Here is a 23570-nt window from a genome sequence, read left to right as displayed (position 1 = left end):
TGGGAAAAGCTAGAAGGGCTTTTCTTCTTTCTTACATTAGCCAAGATGTTTTTTTCTATAGGAAAAGAACTTCTGAATTTCAACCTCTACAATATCAGGCCTTGGTCCTTCCTTCATTTGGCTCTGGTCTTTCCACTCCAGTGAGATTCTTACTTTTTGGCTGGGCCTTGTTTTCTTTCCCTTTGCTTGGGCCACTCACAATAACTTCCAAATGAATATATATCCTGTCCTTCCTACCCTCTTTCGAAATCAGTGCTAAAACCCGACAGGATCTGCAGAAGCTTATTGCATTAATGTTTTTTCTGTGCTTCTTGTCATCAGCCAAACTGAACTTGCTTACACATTTCAATTGCCGTCTCTTTAAGGCCAGGATTTCATTTCATTTTCTGGCTTTTGTCCACTGTGTTTTAGCAGCGCAAAAGGGCCACGCATCCCTGGAACCCCATGAATAAATGAAATCGCACACTGTAATAATGACAATAGGGCATGCACTCCTCTACCTGCCTACCGAGCAAACTGCTCTTTTGACTATTTTGCAAAATCATAACGACTCACAGGAGGTTTCTTCCCACCTACCTGATTCTGAGCCCAGTGAATTATAAACATATTTTATTTAACAAATTCACTTTTATTACTACAGTCAGCTCCTATCACAATAGTTAAGGTTCCTGTTTGTAGGTTCATAACTTGGCCATAAAATTTTGCTTCAGGCAGATACTTTGGTCTAATGACTCTCGGTACAAAATATGATTATTAGAATCTTTCTCTTTTTACACTAAAGAAAGTAAAAAAGAAAAAAGAACACCTTGACTTAAGAATAAAACAACTTTCAAACTGTTGTTCTGTTAAAGAAATGCTCCTTTCCTCCCCCAACAACAAAAAAATGCCAAATCTCTGCCATCAAGATTTGTAAAAGCAAAATGGCATTGAAGTTCCTTCTCAATGTTTCTTCTTATTTTTTAAATGCTTTTGGCATTTTGGATGGAACAATTTTCCTGGTGTAGGCCTGCCTGTGCAAAGCATGGCATACATTTGGCATTCCTGGCACCTATGCACCTGCTACCTGCCATATTCTCTTTCCCCATAAACAAGAGGGGCTGTGCTGACCAACAAAGACTTTACGCTTTGTGCCTACTCTGTTTCACGCACATCCTGCAGGAGGATTGTGACATCTTGGCTCGGTACAACTTTAACTGACCCAGAACAAAGTGTCAAAGTAGGGGGCATCTAAGTTGACCCAGTTATCTGGAGGGCCATTGGTAAAATTATGTAATTGGAGAGGGGAAGTCTGAGGAATCCTCAATATTCCATTTTCCTCATCTTTTTCTTTTTGTGCAGGCTTTCTGTATAGATCAGGAACTACCTGCTTGACCTTCGGATGCCCGAGTCATACTCTTAGCAGCCTTCTTGCTGAGACCTGCTGTTTTACTCTACATCCATCAAAGCATATCTGACTTTTCACCTATGCTCACGGGGCCCTATTTTCTGTCCAACGTGGCAGTTACTACATCAACCAAACCTTGATAATGACCCATTTGTCACACCTCTTAGCAGGGGAGAATATTTTAAACATGTAACAAATGACTTGGCATAGGCACTTGTGGATCAGAAGGGGACACAGGTGGAGGTTCTGCAGCCTGACAGCTCTTTCAGGCCAGACATGGCTCCCCTAGTTGCTAGTTCTTGGGGTGGTTAGGATGAATCCTGTGGATAGGTCAGGGTGGCTGAGGTGGTGAAGCAAAGGCACTGGAGGGGGCTCAGGGAAGTTGCTATTTACAAGTGAGAACTGAAGTGCCTCAATATAGTCACAACTGCCATGTGGTATATGCTCATCTCCATTTCATCCCTGACTCTTGAGGATTTTATATTTTAACAAAAGGCTCCTGGGTTCTCAATGCCTGGCTCTGAAACACAGAATGGAATTTTAGGCAGCATGGCACAGCAATGAGGAGTAACTTTTGACCTCCTAAATTTTTAAATTTGTATATAGTCAAAATTACCATTCTTCTTAATTTCATTTTTTTTTTGTATTCAAAATCTCTTCTTTGGGATGCCTCAGTTGGTTGAGTGTCTAACTCTCAGTTTTGGCTCAGGTTGTGATCTTGTGGTTCTGGGACTGACCCTCCATGCTCAGTGTGGAGTCTGTTTCAGATTCTCTCTCTCTCTCCCTCACATGTGTTCTCTCAAATAAATAAACAGAATCTTAAAAAAAAAATCCCTCCTTTATCAGTTAAATGATATTGTGAGGGATGCCTGGGTGGCTCAGCAGTTGAGCGCCTGCCTTTGACCCGGGGCGTCATCCTGGAGACCCGGGATCGAGTCCCACATTGGGCTCCCTGCATGGAGCCTGCTCCTCCCTCTGCCTGTGTCTCTGTCTCTCTCTCTCTCTCTGTGTCTTTCATGGATGAATGAATGAAATCTTTAAAAAATAAAAAATAAATGGTATTGTGAGATTCTAGTATATAAGGAGATAGGATAGAACTTGAATTTTTTTTTTGAATAGTCAACTCTCACAAAACCATTTATTGAAAAATGTACCTAGATTGGCCTCAGATTTAGGGTTGTGCCATTTTCTGTATGCCGTTTCTTATATTCACCTGCGGTTCTGATTCTTATAACTTCATCAACAATTTGGTACTGGGTAAGGAGAATTCTTTCAAATTTCCACAGCTATTTTTATGAGTCAACTTTTGTATAGCTTTGTCAAGTTCCTTTCTCCCCTAAGCCCCACTGCAATAGTAAATTTTATGTGTCAACTTGACTAGGTTAAGGGATATCCAGAGAACTGACAAAAGATGATTTCTGAGTATCTGTGAGAGTGTTTCTGAAAGAGACTAGCAGAATTGGTAGAATGAAGAAGCTTACCCTCACTAGTGTTGGTGGCCACCACCTAATCCACTGAAGGCCCAACGAGAACAAAATAGTGGAGAAAGGGCAAATGTGCTCCTTCTGCATAAGGTGGGACATCCATCTTGTCCTGCCCTTGGATATTGATACTTCTTGTTCTTTGGCCTTCAGACTTGGACTGAGACTTATACTATCAGCTGTTGGTTTTCAGGCCCTCAAATTCATTCTGACTTAACACCTCCAACTTTCCTGGTTTTCCAGCTTGCAGAATGCCAATCATGCGGCTTCTTGGCCCCCATAATTACACGAGCCAATTCCTATAATAAATCTCCATGTCTGTGTGTGTATATGTGTACCTGTATTTATCCTATTGATCTTGTCCCTCTGGAGAGTGGTAATATACACACCAATCTCATCAAATTTTTTATTAGAATTTTATTAATTGTATATATTTGTTTTGTAGTAACACTCCTGTGCATTTCTCTTCTATGCTCAATACTTTTATACTTAAAGGTCACTCCATGTGGGTTTTCCCTCCATACCAAGCAATTCTGTGACACCAGGTAGACATCCCACAATTTACCTCAATTCTAATACTATGTACCTAGAAATCATGTCAGATTGAGGGCTCAGTTCAAAAGATTCTCCCTTTTTCCTAATTCAGATGCCAATCACTAGTCCAGACTGTCATCTGTATTGCTGACTGGCTATACATCAGATGTTCCCATGACTCCCTGCTCAGATTCCATTAATATGCTAAAGTGGCTCACAGAACTGAGAAGAGTTTACTGCTTTATTCTAAAAGGATGCAATTCAGGAACAGCCAGATAGAAGAGATGCACAAGGCACAGTGTGTGGGAGAAGGGGCACAACTTCCATACCCTCTGTGGATGTGCCATCCTCCTGATATCACATGTTCACCAACCCAGAAGCTCTCTGCATCCCATCCTTTTGGGTTTTTATGGAGACTTCATTCCATCACCTTGGTTGATTAAATCACTGACCATAGGTGACTGAGCCCTTGTTCTCTCCCTGGAGGCTGAGGAGCAGGGCTGAAAGTTTCAACCCTCTGAGCACATGGTTGGTTCCCGTAGCAACCAGCCCCTAACCTCAGTGGCTTTCCAAAAGTTAGCCTATTAGGATAAATTAGAAATGGCTGAAAGAAGCCTGTTATGAATAACAAAAGATGCTTTATTGTCCTTATTAGTTAGGAAATTTAAAGGCTTTTAGGAGCTCTGTGCCTGGAACTGGAGGAAGACCTCGTATTTATTTCTCATTATAAATCATAATGTTAAAGAGGAAAGAATTGATATTTTTACTCTAGTCTTTCCACTTAGAAACATTATATATTTAGCCTTATATAAAACCTTAATTTACATTTCTCAGTAAAACTTTTATAGTTTTCTTAATGTAGGTCCTATATATTTCTTTTCTTTTTTGGGTCCCTTATAAGTTTTTAGTTTTTGGTCACTTTTGTTAATGATATAACTCTTCCCTTGGTACCAACTAACTGATAATAGCAGAGGTAAGTGTTTTCATTCTTCAAACTTTATTAACTGTTCTAGTGTGCACTGGCAGGTGCTACCAGCTGGTCCCTTCAGGAGGCCCTCTGGACCACCTTCCCTCACACATGGATCCCAAGAGGAGTACTCAAAGCCTGAAATGGACTCTGGGCTTACACATGCATTTTGGTATTATTTTCAGCTTGCTTCTGGTGAAATAAAAATAATTGCCTATTTTGACTAAATATGACTTTTTCTTAAATACTCACAATGGGATCTATCTTCGGGAAAGACAGGAACTCTTGTCTCTTAGGAGTAGTTCTTGTTAACACTTACAAAGGGGCTCAGAAGGCATGCTCAGTAACGGTTTCTTTTAAATGCCAGTTACTTAGTAAAAGGGAGAGTAGCTGTAGACGGATTAAAAGATTTATTTTCTTTTGAAATCTGTGGCTTCTTTAAAGTTCAGGGATAAAGGTGCAATTGCCTGTGCCTTACCTGCATCCTTCTAAACAACCAACAAACATGCTCCGGAAGAAATTCAATTCTGCCCTCCATCCCCACCCTCACGGAGTGTAAGTGAAGAGAGGCTTACTCAAATTTAGAGGCGGATTGCCTTGACAAGCTTCTCCAACAGGGAATGAAGCCAGATGGGGATTGAAATAGCTTATGAGCCACCAATCCATGCCCAGTTAATTGTGTTAGCTGTGCTCAGGATACAAGGAGGAAAGAAATTGTGGCTAAGGGAGAGATACTCAGACTCAGGCTCCTACAGCATCCTAAGGATGGATGTCACTGCCTGAATAATCCCACAACTAAAATAAGAGGTTTTAATATTTGGTATTCTCTTTTCAGCCAAATGGAGAGAAAATGGAGACAAAGTCTTACTTTTTTTGCAGGGGCAAGGGGGTAATTAACACTATTTCTAAGCTTTAGGTTAAAAAACTATGGAACCAGAACACTGGATTATTGGCAAAAACACCAAAGGTTAAACACACCAGTGGCTGCAAATGTTTATCAACATGTGTTTCCTACAGTCACCTGAACTAGGAGATAGTCTAAGTGCCTGGGATGCTGGCTGACAGGAGACAGCAGGTGTTACCTGACACGGGGCATTAAATGAAGTCACTCTAATGACTTCTGACCTAACTCAAGTACATAGTAAGGGCAGCATAAGTGGCTGGAGACAAAGAATTTGAGACCTCTGTCCTTTCATTTGTTCCCTTTCTGCCCCTGACCAGACTGCAGCCCTCCATATAAAGCAACCACATTTACTTTTCAGCCTCTCCAGGGAACTTGTTAGAAATACAAATTATTGGCCATGCCTTGAATCTACTGGAACTGAAATTCTGTGTGTGGGGCAATCTGAGTTTGAACAAATTGTCCACATGATTCTGAGGCCTTAAAGATTAAGAATCCCTAGCTCAGGGAATTGTGTCAGTCCCCACCTTTCACCGGGGCTTTGACTTTCCTTTGATGCTTGTCTCTGATGACTTTCTGTGCTGACCGATCACCTGTAGCTGTCCTCAGTGCCTACTTAGCTCCTTTGGATAGATGACACCTTTAGATGGTCAACTTTCCTTTCTCTACGGACTTCTTCATAGGACTGATGAAGGACTTCTTTGTAGCACTGATCTTTGCAGATCCCTATGTGAAAATACATAGGGATCTCTCTCTGATGCCTAACTTATGTGCCATCCTGGCCCTCAGAACACAGGTCTTCCTGCATTTTAGCTAGACCACCATCCACATCTCCAAGGCTGATAAAGTCAGCATGGGCAGCTATAAAAGCAGCTTGATTTGTGATAGGAAAAAAGTAGCCTGAGATCAAACACACCAGATTCAAGTCCTAGCTTTACCATTTACTAAGTACATGAATGTGTGAAGCAACTAACAGGTAATAGTATTTATCTCCAAGTACTATTTTGAAGAATGAATGAAATATTCTATCAGAGCCATGACCTACTTTTATACTATGAAAGGGATAAGGTGGGCTGAGATAGTGTCCCCTCAATCATCAGGATTCCTGCCTAGAACAGCTGGAGCTCTAAGCTTCCAGGTCCAGACAGCCTCATCCATTTAAACCAATGTGCTATTCAAGTTTTACTTGATATTTAGGCCATTATGTGAAAATGATGGGAGCCACAGTTCTATATAAGTACCTGTAGAGCTTGTGGCACCCAACAGGGCCTCAATAAATGACAGTAGTGGGCAGCCTGGGTGGCTCAGCGGTCCAGAGCCTGCCTTCATCCCAGGGTGTGATCCTGGAGACCCGAGATTGAGTCCCACGTCAGGCTCCCTGCATGGAGCCTGCTTCTCCCTCTGCCTATGTCTCTGCCTCTCTCTCTCTCTGTCTCTCATGAATAAATAAAATCTTTTAAAAAATGACAGTAGTTGTTCTATCTCTGACTATAATTGAGGACCGCCAAGAGGAATGGTGACAAGTAGTGCAATGGCTTGATAACTAGAAGTCTAAATTCTAAGATGAAAAGGGAGGTAGAATGAAAAGAAAGCAAGCCTGCATATTTGGTAATGTGTAAGAGTTTATTCTCAGGTCAATTATAAATCCAGTATTATAAACCATGTGTAGATGTCTCTATGACAGAGACAATGGTAAATTGTGGAGGAGATCAAGCTAAAGCTTCCCACATAAGGAATTATCATTTTTGTGTGTGTGTGTGTGTGTGTGTGTGTGTGTGTGAGAGAGAGAGAGAGAGAGAGAGAGAGAGAGAGAGATCAACAATGATATTGATTAGAACTCTGAGGAAAATCCAGCCTCTCCTGAAACAATATCCATCATTTATAGCAGAGCAAACACACTTTCCAAAGACAAAGACAAGACATATAAGGGGCCTGTGCAATGTCTAAGGACTCAGCTATGGTTTTGAAATGTGCAGACCACCTGTGTGGAGCTCCAGGTAGTCTAAGTCTAGGGTCAAATCCAAGTCACTGGCAGCACCACAAGATGCACCCACATGCCATCAGCAGGCAGGTGTTTGAGCTAAGGCACAAGAGCAGGTGAGAGCACGAGAGGTGAAGAAGTTACAGGTAACCGTAATGGCAGCCAAAAAAATCCAGGTGAAACTTTGTCTACAATGGATCTGATGAACAATTTCCTTAAAATGACATCTAATATTCAGGCACACACTTCCTGCTCTACAGATGCTATCAAAGTATAAACATAACACAAGAATAATACTTAAGGGATTCAAAACATCACACAAATTGCTTGATGAAAAGTGGCAAAATAGCGTGTTATTATTGTCTGCGTCTTGGCAGAGTTCTTCTTTGGTTGAACATTAGAATAAAATGACATCAGTTGTCACTTAGCAAATGGCCCTCTGCTTTCTAAGCCATCCAACAGATGGCTGAGGTGATAAAGTGCAGCACCAGCTTGATCTTGTTTTTGCTAGCAGCCTCTACTTGCCACCACGGCAATCATTCAGGGTTCTACCGCCAGCCGACTGCACAACGTGTCGCTGCGCAGTGTCTCTCACACCAGGTCCCATGCATCACAGTTGAGCCACGTAGCTCTGAAGCTAAATTACCCACCTTCTTAGTGTCAGCTCCTTCACTGTTTTTTTCTGCCCAATCATTCCTTGCAACCTTGGCCCCTCCATGTTCCAGCACTAATTTAAAAGCTCCGGGTCCTGGGGTTTCAAAAAAAAAAAATTCAAGTTTTGCTGTGCAGAGCACACCCCTCATCTTTCTCTCTACTCTCAGATTAAAAGAACATAAAATCTGAGGAGGAGGAAGAATTAAGGACCCCTTGGTTGGCCCATACCTTAATAGAAAGGGAAAGTACACCAATGTGAATGTACAACTGACCACAACTCCCTAGCAACTGGTTGTGTCTTGGCTCCTTCCCTTCCTGTGTGTACAGATGAAAACAGGGGTGGGGGGGTAGGGGGTGTGAGGGGTGTGGTTTCAGCACAGGGAGTTTTACAATTAGCTGGGTTAACACTGGCCCTGAATCTTTGGTATATACTTTTGAACAGTTTTCCTCTAAGATATAGATTTTTTGTTAATTTTTATCAAGTTAAATTTTTTCCCCATTCATCTACTAACTATAACTTTCTCCTATATACTAGGTCATGTTGAATAAGAACCAAGAGTTGACTACACTCTAGAGGCCAGGAAAAGTAGTATTCACCCCAGGAAGGGGAAGAAGTGATTGCCTATGAAAGGTGATGCCACATGGACCTGTGGCAATTTCAGTCACCTCCACATAGAAGGAAACATCCCTTGTGTGTTTGTGTCCAGAAAGATAATGCTCAAACATGTGCCTTTCAATTCTGAGTGCTCATGAGTAACTCTGGAATAAGCGTATGTAGTATGCCAGTGTTAGCACACATTTAAGTCATACTGATACATAAAAGATGTGATTCCATTATAGTTTATTTCAGAATTATTACAAGGTCAGGAGTGGAGTGCTAATGTAACTGTAACCCACACAGTATGCTCATTAACAGGACCTGTAAGTAAAATGTAATAAGTTAGCTCCTTACATTTCATGCTGAGGGCCAAATATACACAGATCAAGAAGAACAGAAAATCTAGGAAGAATATATTTTAACTTTGGTATATGTGTGAATTTCCTATCCTTTCCAAAACTTTATGATGCAGGGTTTTTTTTTTTTAATTTTTAATTTTACATTGGGTGGGAATTAAGAGGAGGCAAGTTGTGATGATTTATTTTATGTGTCAATTTGACTGGGCTAAGGGATGCCCATATAGTTGTAAAACATTATTGCTGAGTGTGTCTGTGAGGGTGTTTCTGGAAGAGATTCACATTTGAATCTGTAGGCTGAGTAAAGATCGCCCTCATCAATGTAGGTGGGCATTCAATCTACTAAAGGCCTGAAGAGAACAAAAAGGCAGAGGAAGGATGAATCTGCTTTTTTAAAGATGCTGGCACTCCTAGTTCATAGGCCTTCAGACTTGGACTGTAGGACATCGCCAGCTTTCCTGGGTCTCCAGCTTGCCAATAGCAGATTGCCAGACTTTTTGGCCTCCATAAACATATGAGCCAATTCCTGTAATAAATTCTATTTATCTCCTATTGGTTCTGTTTCTCTGGAGAATCCTACCACCGAAAGGAGATTATTTAATATTTACGGTGTTTTAAAATTCTAAAATTTCTCTAAAAATTCCCAAGTCTGTTCCTGGTGATTGGTTACCAAGAAAAATCCATGAGACCATCAGGATCAAGACAGGGCCTGGTTTCCTGAGTGGGGGTAGGAGGAGAACCTTGGTCTTAGGAACAGGGCAGGAGCCAAGCTGCAAACAGAGTTTGGGATGAAAGCCTAGGGATTAACAGTGAGATGGGCTCATGTGCTACCAAGCTGTGTGTGTGTGTGTGTGTGTGTGTGTGTGTGTGTGTGTGATCTAGAGTCCCCACATCTGTCCAGAGGAAGCAGTCTGTTTCACAGCCTGAGATGGGCAGGTCCTTCTTAATGGAGCAGTCAGGGGCTCCAGGAGAGAGTTGGAGGTGTGAGCCACCAAGCTGTGTGTGTGTGAGATCTAGAGTTCCCACATCTGCACAGAGGAAGCAGTCTGTTTCACAGCCTGAGATGGGCAGGTCCTTCTTAATGGAGCAGTCAGAGGCTCCAGAAGAGTAAGAGGTGTGAGCCACGAGCTGGGCAGGGACCAGGTCCAAGCAGCATCTTTTCCACTGCTGAAAGATGAGGAGCTCATACCAAGGGCCAAGGAGGGATGTGTGTTAAGTACCTGGTGAGGGCCACTGTGGCTGTTGGTTATTAGAGGTTTTTGTCCTTGCTTCTGGATAGACACTTTACTTCGATAGGGTGGAATTAGCCCAGAATTATTAATGGCAATGAAGTACTATGTTCTTTATTGAAAGTTGACTTCTCTGTGCCTGCTGGCCACTGCCATCCAATGTTATAACCAACGAGGAATGGCCAGCGCAGTCAGAATGAGGGAGAAAGATCGGAGGAAAAGGAGAAAAAGGAATTTCTTCCAGAATAAAAACATTCTAAGCACTTCTAAGCCAGACGGTGAAGCACAGGGTCCCAACATCTAATGTTGCAGGTGGTTACCCCACCTTCACACTGAACAGAGGGAACAGCTTCTGACTGGTCAACAGCATGGACACAGCACCCCAGAGGGGCCTGGGATGCCTGGCTATCTCTGAATTTTTTCTAGCTTGGGTCTTTTAGGGCAGCCAGAAATTGCATTCCCTAGAGACAGCTGCAAAACTCTGCTAAGGATGTGTGATCTCTTTCCTCAGCCCTTTCTTTGGTAGGCTGCACTCCTCTGCCAGGGCACAGTGGGAACATGAGGGGTGGGGAGGCCACTGGCTCTGCAGTCGAAATTCTGCCACTCAGGAAAATGCAGACACAACTCCAGGACAGACATCCACAGACAGGAATGCACTCTATCACACCACATACAGGTGGCACTGCTCAGAACCACAGGCTTAATTCTAAACTTCACAGTTGTGCCGTAGCCTATAAAACATTTACATTGTTTTCCTGAATATGTAGTACTTATAGCCTATAAAATATTTACATGGAAACCTTTTTTTCTGAAGAGACTGTATCCCAAATGTTATGTCTACACCACTGCATCATGGTGAAGCATGAAGCGGGAGACCTGGGTACTGGTTCTGGCTTTTGACAGCAAGGCTGTGTGACCTTGAGCAAGTCAATTCACTTCCTTGGTTATCTCATGTGTAAAACGAGGGGAATGGACTGTGGTCCAAAACACCCAAGATCTTTTCTTTTTTTTTAAGATTTATTTGTTTGTTTGTTTATTTATTTATTTATTCAGAGAGAGCAAGAGAGAGGCAGAGACACAGGCAGAGGGAGAAGCAGGCTCCTTGCTGGAAACCTGACGTGGGACTCAATTCCAGATCTCCAGGATCGCATCCCAGGCTGCAGGCGGCGCTAAACCGCTGTTCCACCGGGGTTGCCCTCCAAGATCTTTTCCAAATGTAATATTGGCTCACCTCCTCCAGGCAGGGGGCCACAAGACAAGCGGCCCTCAGCCTGCAGCAACCCTTGAGCATTATGCCAGAAATATCCCTGTAACTGTTCCATCACAGCACTGAAAGGAGCACCTTGCAGAATGGAAGGAGAGCATCCCAAGGGGGGACAAGAGTAGAGTCTGATGTCCACCTAAATGGTAAGAAGAAAAGGAAGTTAAGTAAACAAATGAGGCAAACAAGAATACAGGCTTTGGGAAGGGCCCATCTGGGGGTTAGCCTGGCTTTGCTGCTCACTAGTTTGTGATCTTGGGCAATGTGTTTAGACCTGTGAACCTGTTTTCTTACGTGAAATACAAGGAGATTAATACTAAGTATTCCCTGGTGCTCTTCTGAGGATCCCTTCAGTTAGAAATGTAAAGTGCGTTTTACATTTGATAAGGCATATAAGGGCTCAATACACATTAACTATTATTTTTATTATCGATTTATCAAAAAGTCATCTATCAAGAGACTGTGATTCCCCTTTGAGTATCTTCTCAGAGATGCCTATCAAATTCTCCCAGAAGAAACCCTCTGTGGGGGCACCTGGGTGGCTCAGTGGTTGATCCCAGTGTCCTGGGTGGCTCAGGTCATGATCCCAGTGTCCTGGGATTGAGTCCCACATCAGGCTTCCCGCAGGGAACGTACTTCTCTCTCTGCCTATGTCTCTGCCTCTCTCTGTGTGTCTCTCATGAATAAATAAATAAAATTGAAAGAAAAGAAAGAAAAAGAAATCAATCCTCTGGATTCCCACCTATTTGTAACTATGTTATCTTACATACTAATTTTGTTGTAATACAAAATAGATCACAATCACAGAGAAAACAGCAAAAATTTTTGTGGGGTAAGCTATTAGTACATATCATTGAAATATAATATTATTTATTATATATTAATTAACCAATTAACTTGGTTAATTGCAAGCCCTAAGGAAGATGTGAGCCACACAGTAAAGGACGATGCCTTTTCTTTCTTTTTTTTTTTTTTTAAGATTTTATTTATTTGAGAGAAAGAGAGCGCAAGTCCGTGGGGGGTGGAGGGGGTAGAGGGAGAGGGAGAAGCAGACTCCCCACTGAGCAGGGAGCCTGCCATAGGACTGGATCCCAGGACCCTGATATAATGACCTGAGCCAAAGGCACGTGCTTAACTGACTGAGCCATCCAGGCACCCCAACGATGTCTTTTAATGTTAGGGCATCTTCTCCTGATTTGCCTGGGACAGTCCTAATTTATGCTTCTTGTCCTTGAGTTATTATTTCAAGCATACCTTTTTATTCTCAGAAGCACCTCGGTTTAGACAATAAATTATATAGTTGCCCTATTTAAATTAATTGAATGCTGGGTTGATGGTTGTCTCCATAAAGAGTTATTTGGGAGCAGTGTTTTCATGAAGAAGTCAAATCAGGCATACATGATTTTAACTTCAGACATTTCCTGTGATACCAAATTCTATATGAATGTGGCCGATGAGAGACTTGAAGCTACCCAAGATGGCCACTGAGAGGTTCCTACAGGGATAGAGGTCTCAAGTCTGTCCAAAGTCTTTTTTTTTTTTTTTTTTAAGATTTTACTTATTCACGAGAGACACAGAGAAAGAGGCAGAGACATAGACAGAGGGAGAAGCAGGCTCCTTGCAGGAAGCCTGATGTGGGACTCAATTCCGGGACCCTCGGATCATGACCTGAGCTGAACACAGATGCTCAACCACTGAGACACCAAGATGGCCCTGTCCAAAGTCTTAAAATCACACTGCAACTCCAAGTTGAGGAAAAGGACTACAAAAACTCTTACCAGTATTACTGGTAACATGGTTACATTGGGGTTACCCCCATCTCATCGGGGTCTTTGAGACTCAGAGAAGGTCAGTGTGGCTGGAAATCACTGAGCAAGGGCAGAACCTGGCATAGCTGAGGGGGGACAGATGGACAGAACCCAATAGTGTGTAGTGCAGAATGAAACTTTTTGTTCCAGGGGAAACAATGCCACTAACGAGTGTTGAGGGGAGAAAAGGCAGGATACAATTTATGCCTCCTGTTGATCTGATTTACTTTATAATTTACTCCCCTGCTGTGCGGAAGAGGAATTGAGTTGGGGAGTAGGATAAAAGTACAAGTAGAGAGGCCAGTGAAGATGGACAGATTCAGGACACATTTTTTCAAGTTCATTCTATAGAATTTGTAGATTGGGTGGTGAGAGTGTAGGGAAGTGGAGAATCAAGACTGACCTCACAGTTTTGTCTCCACAGGCTGGTGAGGAGACAGGGAGGTGCAAAGTCACTGGGGGACCCAGAAATGAAGACTTCTGATTTGAAAATGTTAAAACTATTACAATTGAGATGTTTCTTCCCGTGAGGAACATCAGAAGAGTAGTTGGATATAAAAACATGGTTTCTGAGAGGTATAAGATGCAGTTATATATTTGGTACTACTATATCCATGGAATTGAAGTCTGGAAATGATGAGAGCATGTTGATTAAGAGGACAGAGAGAAAAAGCAAGCAAGATAAAGAAAGAAAGAGGGAAGGAGGTGGAGCTCTGAGGAATATCAATAGGTGGAATAGGAAGTGGAAACAGCAGGAGAAGGAAAAGAGCCACTGAGGTAAACCAAGAGGCAGCAGTGTGACAAAAGCCGAGAAGGAAGTGTTCCAGGTAAAAGGAAGTGGTCAAATTAGTTGAACAGTCCCAACAGACTGAGAATGGAGAAGTGTCCACTGGAGCTGGTCACATGGAAGGAGACGGTCCAAGACTTGACAGGAGCAGCTGCACCACTGCCTTCGTCTGTGAATATGGTATTTGGGGGTATATTGCTCTGCACAGATACGCTTGTATTCACGAAGATTGAACATTTAAGAGAATGCCTTGAAAACTGATGAACATTTAAGAGAATGCCTTGAAAACTGATGATCCATTCTTAAGTTCACAAAGGCCTCAGCCCCGAATCCTGCTGGGACCTTAGCCGCAGGCCCCTGAAGGGGTGGTAGGGCCTGGAAGGAGTGGGGGCCTGGAGAGGCAGGGCATTCCGTGCCTTCGCAGACTGCAGTTTACATGGGGCGGGTTGAATACACCACAGAATATCCAGAAATGTTTATGGATTGATTTAAAGAGAGAAAGAAAGGATACCCTACAGTTTCAGTTCCTTCTCCAATCACTTTCTGAGAGGCAAAGTAAAATGAGCCTCAAATGCCCAACAGAGGTTTCATATGTTTCTTTCAAAAATAATTCATGAAATGATTTCATCCTCTCAATTATTCTGAATAAAGCAGGGATGTTACGGTATTACTATCCTAGTTTTAGAGTTCCAGAAAGCCAGGCTGAAAGGCTAAGCAAATTGGGCAGAACCAAATCGTTCTTGGGGCAAGACAGGAGTCCTGTCCCACCCTCCTGCACCCTCCCTGATCCTCCCCTTTGGCCAAGTCCCAAATGTTGGTCTACAGACTGCTCCAGAGGAAAGAACTTCAAGATTCGTGACCCTCAGGCTATACCAGCTACCAGAGCAATGGCCAGGAGGAAGGTCATTTTGTGTTTTTCTCTTCTCAATTCTTTCTCCCTTTCCTTGGGTAAACTTTCATTTGCTCCATTTCCTGTTTTGGCCATTCCCTGGCATAGAGGCTGGGGAACCAGGGAGGTATTGGGACCCCTCCTCCACCCCCTTTCTCATGCCTTTTACTTCTGTGAATGGTTCATTGTCAAAGGGCAAAAGGAACATGGCAAAGGTAAATGGATGGCTTATTAGGTTGGAGACAGGGAGGCAGGGACTGCACACAGGGCAGGCCATTATGTAGGAGGTGGTGAGGGCTGTGCACGTATGATTTAATTTTCAGCAAGAGTCTTAATATCATATTCATGTACGGGGCTGATAACCTTTCTCTTAAATCTTTTGAATGATTAAGATCAGGTGGCCATAAGTACACAGTGTAGTCATTATTCCCAAACCGGAGCCTGAACAGACACATACACAGTTCACACAGTTGTCCAAACCTTACTAAGGGACCTTCAAGCACTGAGCCACGCCTGCCGGGCTGGGGCCCCTAGCGATGTGACATCACCACCCAGGGGCTTGTGTTGTGCACATGACTGGGCCAGCAGGATTTCAGAAGCTAAAAGGACAGAAATCTTGAGAGGATTTCTAGTCATTGTCCTCGATGGATCATTTAAAAATATCCCTCTCAAAAAAAAAAATCCCTCTCAGAGTAGGACATTCTTTTTTTTTTTTTTAAGATTTTTAAAAAAAAATTTATTCACGAGACACACACACACACACACACACACACACGGGTTGAGGGGGTGCGGGCAGAGACACAGGTAGAGGGAGAAACAGGCTCCATGCTGGGGACCCAACGTGGACTTGATCCTAGGTCTCTAGGATCACATCCTGGGCTAAAGGCGGCAATAAACCGCTGAGCCACTCAGGCTGCCCATCAGAGCAGGACATTCTGAACCTACCTTCCTTGTTCACTCACTCTCCTGCTTCCAAAATGCTCCGTGACCACAGTCACAAAGAGATGGCTTTACAAAAATTCCTTACAATGGTACTTTAATTAAAACAAAATCCTTCTATGTTCTGTAGCATTTAAAAGCTTCATTGTGACAAATATTTGCAGAAATAAAGCATTGCTTTGTGTTCCTTTACAACACAGGGAAAGCTAGCCACACTTCCAGAGCAGTATGGGATGCTCAAGAGAGAGGACCCCTTCAACACACTATGTAAATTTAGGAAAACAACATGCACCTCAGTATAGTTCTAGTGATTCAATACAAATAAACAAACAAATGTTGGGAAAGACTTTGATTCCTGTGCCTGAAGGAGGATCCCTGACTTTACTTGTAGGGATGCGGGGGTGGGGTTGGGCATGCACATGTGCATGCATGTGTGTGTGTGCCAAGGTGCCTGCAGGATGACAGAAGGACAAACAATGAAATCTGAATGCTCCAAGGAAATTAGCACTTCAGCTTTTTGTTGTTGTTATTTCCTAAGACCCAAGAACTTCCCCTGTCAGGAATTAGTTATTATCATGGTAAAACGGGGCTATATGTCCATTAAATTGTGCATAAAGAAGTGTAGTGGCAGAGAAATAACATGCAGGACTGAGAGTCAGGCTGGAGGAACTAAATGCTGGTAATGGAGTCCTGCTGGCCTGTGCTTCAGAGCATCCAGCTCTGGCACTCTTCTGGGCTACCACTCTGCAGGGAAAGCAATCCACAGGGCCAATGGCACATGCCCTTCCAGAGCTTGCATCTCCTTTCCGGGTCCTGTTCTGGGTATCCAGAGAAGCCTCACAATCACATCCTGAAGCCTAAACTGCTGGGCCACTAGGAAGGTGTGTTTGACAAGGGAGGGGCACAGACTTGTTTGCTGACCTGACTTGTGACATTTCCGTGTCCAGTCCTAGAGTATGTGAGCCTCCCCTAGGTCTTGAGGCCCTGAGACCACCCTGTGAGGAGAGGGCCTGGCTGGGGGTATTTGAGTCCTACGGTCGTCGCCAGTGGTTATGTTATCTCGGACAAAACCATTTTCTCTCTGGGTCTTACATCCTTCATTGCTCAATCTGGGTCAGGGTGAGATTGGAGCAGGTGAGCACTAAGTGCTTTGAAAGATAAACATCTCTAAGAAAGGTGGGACATTTAAAAATAGTCTCCTCTACTTGGTGACCCATGGGGCTGTCATGTCAGAAGGAGAGGCCTCCAGTTCCATGTAGTCTGCATATTCATGGTTTCTGAGTTTAAGTGACATTTAAGGGTTTATAATTCTGTTATATGTGTCAAATGCATTAATCTTCAAATATCAGATTTGCACACAATTGTAGGGTGTTGCACTAATTAATCTATTTGTGCATAGAGTTACAGCCTTCTGAAGTTCATAAGCTTATGCAAGCAAGAATTCAAGTGCTTTCAGTAACCCAGCCCAGACTATAGCACCATAACCCAGAATTCACAACTATCAATATTCATCAACAATTAAACTCTGTACCAGGTAGTACAGTTAATGAATGAATTCTTACAAGTCCTCTTCAAGACAAATTCAAGACCAGTAGGTGCCCTGCAAGCCAAGCATGTGGTGAATTCTGAGGCCAGTATCACAGAAGTTACCCCAACAAGCACTTCCTTTTTCCACTGCTCAGGCCTGCTCCTGCCCCCTTTACTCACAAATAATTAGCTGGCAGTAAGATAGGTGCCTACCAAAATGCTGAAGGATAATCACATGGTTTGCTTCCTCTGCCTTTTACAGATAAGCAGCCTAAATATCAAACCTCTTTCTATTACTAAGTGTCTGGTGCCCACAAAGGTGGTCATCCTGGGGTGGCTGAGGGTTGCCTGCCTCCTTGGTTCACCACCATCCTTCCCAACATTGAGAAATAGCCTCAGCTTATCTCCCTTGTTGCACAGGAAGGTGAGTCAGAGCAGCAGGATGTGGCCTAGGGAGCCCTGGTGGTGCTCTCCTCTCTCTCTCTCTCTCTCTCTCTCTCTCTCTCTCTCTGCCTTGCTTTGCCTTGCAAACAGGTTCAATAGCCCAGAGCAGCAGAATCCAATAAAAATGTGCTTCAACTCCCTTACCCTGAAATGGGCAATATATCACAATTCCAAGGAAAAACATGATTTCTGTTTCATGTAACCTAAAAATGACCTAGTTTAATAGTGACATTTGCTAAAATAGGTGCACTTTGTATTTTGTAGGAGGAAGTTTACATTTTCTTACTGGTTTGGTACTGGCAACCTGAACTATTTTGTGGGGATGTTTCTCAAATTCGAAGTCAGTTTCCTAGGATGCCCTAAGCAAACCTGTCCTGTGCCCACTGGAGCATGTTTGGGGTCTGATCACTTTAAGAGTGTGTCCCTCAGCAGAGCTAGTCTCAAGAGGAAATGGGGTGCCCAGGGTCCCCAGGAGCTCTGCCCCAGCCTGACATGAACCAAGGTGGCATAAGGGGCTCCCAGCCCAATGTAGGTGTTGCTGGTCCCTGGGGCACCTGGTGAGGGACCCCAAGCCTGGCTGCAGGGGATGCACCAGGGTGGGCTGGCTCCCATTTGGGGCTGTCACCAGGAGGCAGCCATTCAGGTGCTCAGCATGTCCTGAGCACACTGCCATCAATCCAGGGCACACACCAGTGGGAAAGGGGAGTTATGTGCCCTGGATTGATGGCAGTCCTGTGAGCGCTTGCTTGCTCCACTGCCCTTCCAGGTGGCACTTCTCTGTGTCTGACCTTCCTCTCTGCCTGCAACTGAGGTTCCTCTGGGTGTGGCTGAGGCACTGAGTTTTGTAAAATTTTATTAAATAAAATGGCCAGGATTAAAAATAAACACAAACCATACTTCTAGCCTCAAGCTTGAGCCACAAATATAATTTTTTAATTTTTTAGTGGCCATGTTAAACAAGTAAAAACAACAGGTAAAATAAAACTTAATTCCAGCTATCCAAAATATTATTCCCACTTGTAATCAATATAAAAATTATTAAGGGGACACTTTACATTGTCTTTGTCTCTTTTTTTTTTCCCTCCCCACACTCAGCCTTCTAAATCTGGTGTCTGTCCTATATGTGCAGCACATCTCATCTGGGACTAGCAACATCTGAAGTGCTCATCAGCCACATGTGGCTAGTGGCTGTCAGGGTGGACAGTGGAGGAGCAGAGGCCTCACCTTCCCTGATGGTGGCTACCCACTGCAGGAGGCTGAAGAAAGGAGGCAGGAGGGAGCCAGGTTCTCAAATGACTGCACTGCCTGCTTGCCTGTTTCTCTTTGCAGTAATATGAATAACCATCCCATCCAGTATACCTACTTCTGTAATTAATCAGCATTTATATAGTAATTTATGTTTGCAAGTGTTTTATTGATACAGTTGCCAGTATATTTATCTGCTTGCATGTTATACTTTCATGTGTGCCTGCCTACCTGTGCTAATTACTGCTATAATTATTGAAGGTATTTAAGAACACAGCTCACAGTTACCTTCAAGAACCCCAGCAACCATTTTAATAGCAGTTATAAATTCTATCTTCTACCTCCAAGTTCTGTCTATTTCACCAAGAATTTTTACACCTCCACTCCAAATCCTCCAAGTTCGTGGCCGGCCTCAGAGTGAAAAATGCATTTAAAAGCAATCTCATCTTTTCCCCTTTGTCAGCTTAAATTTCACATGAACGAGATAGAAATTTAATGACGTATCTTGCAGCAGCAACAGCAGCCTCCATACCCAGCATTTCAACATGAAAAGGCTAATAACGAATAATGACCACTACCATCAAACGATGCCTTCTCTAATACCAAATGGCATTTCCTACTCTCCATTCAAAACTACTTTCTGACCAACAGTAGAGCTCATGAGCAGGAGGAAGCAAGAGCACAGGCAGGCAGAGGCTGGTGCCCTGCACTCTGGTTACTCAGGTTCCTGGCACCCCTCTCCCCTGGCCTGCCCCCACCATCCACTGGGTCTCTGAAGACTCCAGTTTTTCAAGGGAAGGAGCAGTGTGGGCCAGCTAAGGAGACTGGTGGAAGACAGGCAAATAGAAGAGAGAAAGCTTGTATAAGCAGTTCCGTGGTACAAGGAACACAGGATGGTGCTGTGGTTGGGAAATTTGAAAGACCATTCCACCTTCCTGGTGCCCCTCCTCGCCCCCTCCCTCCCTTCCCCCAAATCAATGAGGGGGAGAAATTACAGTGCTCCAATTCATTCCGTGGTTCTGCTGCTCTCAGTGATTGGAAATGCCAGCGAGGGGAATGATATACATCATGTGATGAAAGGAGAGTACGAAAATATTCACCAATAGCTATGAAATGCAGCTGCCTCCGTAGCAGAACCAGGCGGCTCTTGAATAGAACACAGCAACACCACCCAAGAGACTGAAGGCCAACTCTGCTCCGAAGCAATTTTGTGAGCCCAATATTGGGGATTAGAGACAAATAGGGAGAGATCTTATGCCACAAATCACTGCATACCCAATGCTGTTGCTACCTACTCTGGGTCTCCCCTGGGGCAAATCATTAAGCTTCTTTCTGTCTCTCCTTAAAATGGGAGCTAAATTGGCAACTTACCACAAAGGAGTGTTTTCTTAATTACTTGCGTACAAATTGCTTGATATTACTGAATGAAAGGTATCAAGGAGAAGGCAAGCTATTACCATGATTATTTTTGTTCTAATATAAAGCAGTAGGCCAAAGCCTTTTCGATCTTTTGGATTATGTTTCAGTTCAGTGATACTTCAGGGAATGGCCTCCTAAGGCTCTGACCACCATTAGTACAAGCAGCATTTCAAAGACTCATCCAGAGAGCCCTGCGTCCCCAGGCCAGACTTGATTGATGTAGAAGTGCAGTGGAAGTCAAGAGCAGTTTGGGAGTGGGAGTGAGGGCATGAGTGGTGGCCTCATCCTGGGCAGCCACGACATGAAAATATTCGTCTTTGTAACCCACCGCTTCCTCTCCCCATGCATGTCTGACTCCGACTTGGTTGTAAGGGCCAGCCTGGTGGGGCTGAGGGCAGACTGATTACTGTCAGAAGCATACTCTGACACCCACTCGCTCTGAGGCACAGACCTGATCACAGGCTTCATAAATAAATATGGGTTGACACAGCATTTCCTTGCTAGAAAAGATGAGAGACATCTTTTCTGTGTATTATCTCTAACGGCATGAAGAAGGAGGGATGTGGGAGGGAACTTACGAGACAAATGCAAGAACTATAGTTTCCTGGAAATCTTACCAGAGCCAGGGGCTTGTCCCTTTACCAGCAGTCTTGCCTGAGGGCCACTACCAGAGTGAGTACCACTCATTCAATGTGTGATTGTCTAGGATCAGTCTCTGAGTCATACCTGCCTGTCACTTTGTAGAGATAGTGATTGCCCTGATTTACTACTGCATCCTTGAATCATGCTGTGATTGGGTCTTCAGTAGGAATGTAGGGCAAAGAGAAAGTGACACGTAGAGTAATTATGCTAAAAAAAAAAATTGGGTGGCATTAGAATAAGGGTTTGGAGCGGCTGCTATAGAATTCTTTTGATTAAAACATTTGTTCTTTTGGAGAGAATACTATAGGATGCTTCTGAATGAGACAAGTTCTATAGACCGACTGGATGGGAGAAGTCTATCACTTGCTGGATCTGTTACAGAGTTGTTTGTCCATTTTACTAAAAAACTTTCTTATGAATTTTAGTATATTATTTTTGCTATTACTGTGTTAATGATAGTGACAGGAGAAAGTTTAAATCCCTTTTAGCTTCTCTCTATGTAGAAAAACTATTTCTCCTCCCATATGCAATTTTCTGTCCATTCATTAATTTTTCTGCTGCTTTCCTTTTTTTTTTTCTTTTTTTTCTGCTGCTTTCCTAAGTTTATTTACTGCCTTCTAAATATGTATCTTAATTTATACTCCTAGTCTCATGGGGAGCTGATAAAATGTAAAATTTTATATAATAGCAGGGGCAGCCATAGATATTTTAATATCCAGGGCAGCTTCTGAATCCTAATTTTGCAGATGGCGTGAAGTTCATTTTATAGCAGCTATTGAAAACTAATAAATGCCAACCACATCACTCAGCATTGTCAATAATCCACCAGATTGTGTGCCCAGGGATGCTGGGAACCAGAACCAGCTCCCAGCCCTTCCCTAACCAGCCTCCAGCTGCAGACCTCATAGATGCCTTGCCTTATCAGCTGCCACAATTCTATTCAGGTCAGCAATGAGGGGAGTCTTTTTGAACTTCTCATCTGCTAGTGGAGAGATACTCTCAAGAAGGTAATTGCTGCACAGAGCATGCAGGGAGGGAGGTGCGCCAGCCCCTCCCCACGTATTCTATTTGCACTCCTCAAATGCAAGAGATGAGCAATGGGGGAGCAAAAGAAGGGAAGTGGCAATGAGGCTACTACTACTACATATGGCGGAGACTAGCTGGGACGTTAAAAACAGAGTATCTGTGTGTGTGGTACATAGCTCCCCTCTGGAAAATTCATATATTGAAGTCCTAACTGCCAACATGATGGTATTTGGAGATGGAGTCTTTGGGAGGCAATTAGGTTTGAAGAGTCATGAGGGTGGAGCCCCCCCATCATGGGATTAGTGCACCTTCTAAGAAGAGATTCAAGCCAGCTCTTTCCCACTGAAGGCAGACAGGGAAGGGCCTGTGAGCACATAGCAAGGTGGCCCTCTCTAAACCCGGAAGAGGAACTTCACCACAACTCAACCATGCTGGCACAGTGATTGTGGACTGCCAGCTTTCAAAATGGTGAGAAAATCATTGTCCATGTTGAAGCCCCCAGTCTCAGGTATTTTGTTATGCCAGCCTGAGCTGATGAGACTTTAGGATTTTTTCCTTTTCAATAAATGGAATAATATTATTCTTTTCAATAATAAGGAAAAACAAAAGCACATAGGATGGGAGAATAGCAAGGAGCTCAGAAACTGAGTGCATGTCTCACTTATCCCTCCATTTTTTGTTTTACCAAATAGCGATCAAGTCCTTACTGTGTTCCAGGCACTAGGCAATTATACATATTAATATGTAGATACATTTTTTAAAAAATTATACATGTCTATATTAACTTATATTTAGTTAGTAGTTATCTGGGGATTCCCAATCTCTGCTCTCAAGGAACTTACAGTCCAGAAGAGGCTGTTGTAATAGCTGTGAGTCTACTAGTAGGCAGTGCCCTGGAAGAGTGGGAGCAGGAAGAAAGAGAAAGGATTTTCAGCCTCTAAGAGGCTAAGAAAGGAGAGAGGCATCCAGAAGGACCATGGGGGGAGTTGCCAGGGCAACTGGACACTGTGTGTAGCAGGTGGCTGACTGGCCTCTTAGTCCTGAGGAGTCACTTAGAGTCCATCACAGCAGTGGCCAAATCCCTCCTTTTCTCCTCTGCTCCTTATAGAGCTGGTTGTTCTCTGGTAAAATCTCTTTGCTTTTTCCTTTTAAAGCTAGCTGCCCTGCTATTTTCTTGAACTGGATTTCATCTGGATGCAAAAGGAGCATGAGGGTAATCTGCTTTTAGGCAGTCCCAGGAGATGGTCTGCTAACGGCTGGGGAGAGCCACACATCAAGTCAGTTTGATGAAATGTGTTAGTTCAGAGAAGTCAGAAAACATCTGGTCCCAGAGCAGCTTGAATGCAAAGAGCAAGTAAATGGTCCTATCAAGTTTTGTTTTCAGATTCACCCACGTTCCCCGGGTGTGAGTTACAGAAGAGGAAGCCCACATGCAAGAGCACTGTGTGTGGTACCCCTGGCCTTAAGTAGTCTGAGTTTTTTTTACAGATGAAATGTT

General features: G+C 43.4%; 1 long non-coding RNA gene across 4 annotated transcripts in view; it reads right to left on the bottom strand.

Moving 5' to 3' along the window:
* LOC121497159 overlaps positions 1-23570 on the bottom strand; it is a 312796-nt gene that overhangs the window by 103124 nt on the left and 186102 nt on the right. For 3 of the 4 annotated variants that reach the window (XR_005989415.1, XR_005989416.1, XR_005989417.1), the window contains one exon: positions 11168-11485. The exons of the other annotated variant lie outside the window; for it this stretch is intronic. This is a non-coding gene — a long non-coding RNA (uncharacterized LOC121497159). Of the gene's footprint in view, positions 1-11167; positions 11486-23570 lie in introns of those variants that run through there. 4 annotated transcript variants of the gene reach the window in all.

The sequence above is a fragment of the Vulpes lagopus genome, chromosome 8, assembly GCF_018345385.1.
Source record: "Vulpes lagopus strain Blue_001 chromosome 8, ASM1834538v1, whole genome shotgun sequence".
NCBI classification, from domain to species: domain Eukaryota; kingdom Metazoa; phylum Chordata; class Mammalia; order Carnivora; family Canidae; genus Vulpes; species Vulpes lagopus.
Note: the sequence above shows the minus strand (reverse complement) of the source record. Positions and strands in the feature narration are given on the sequence as shown.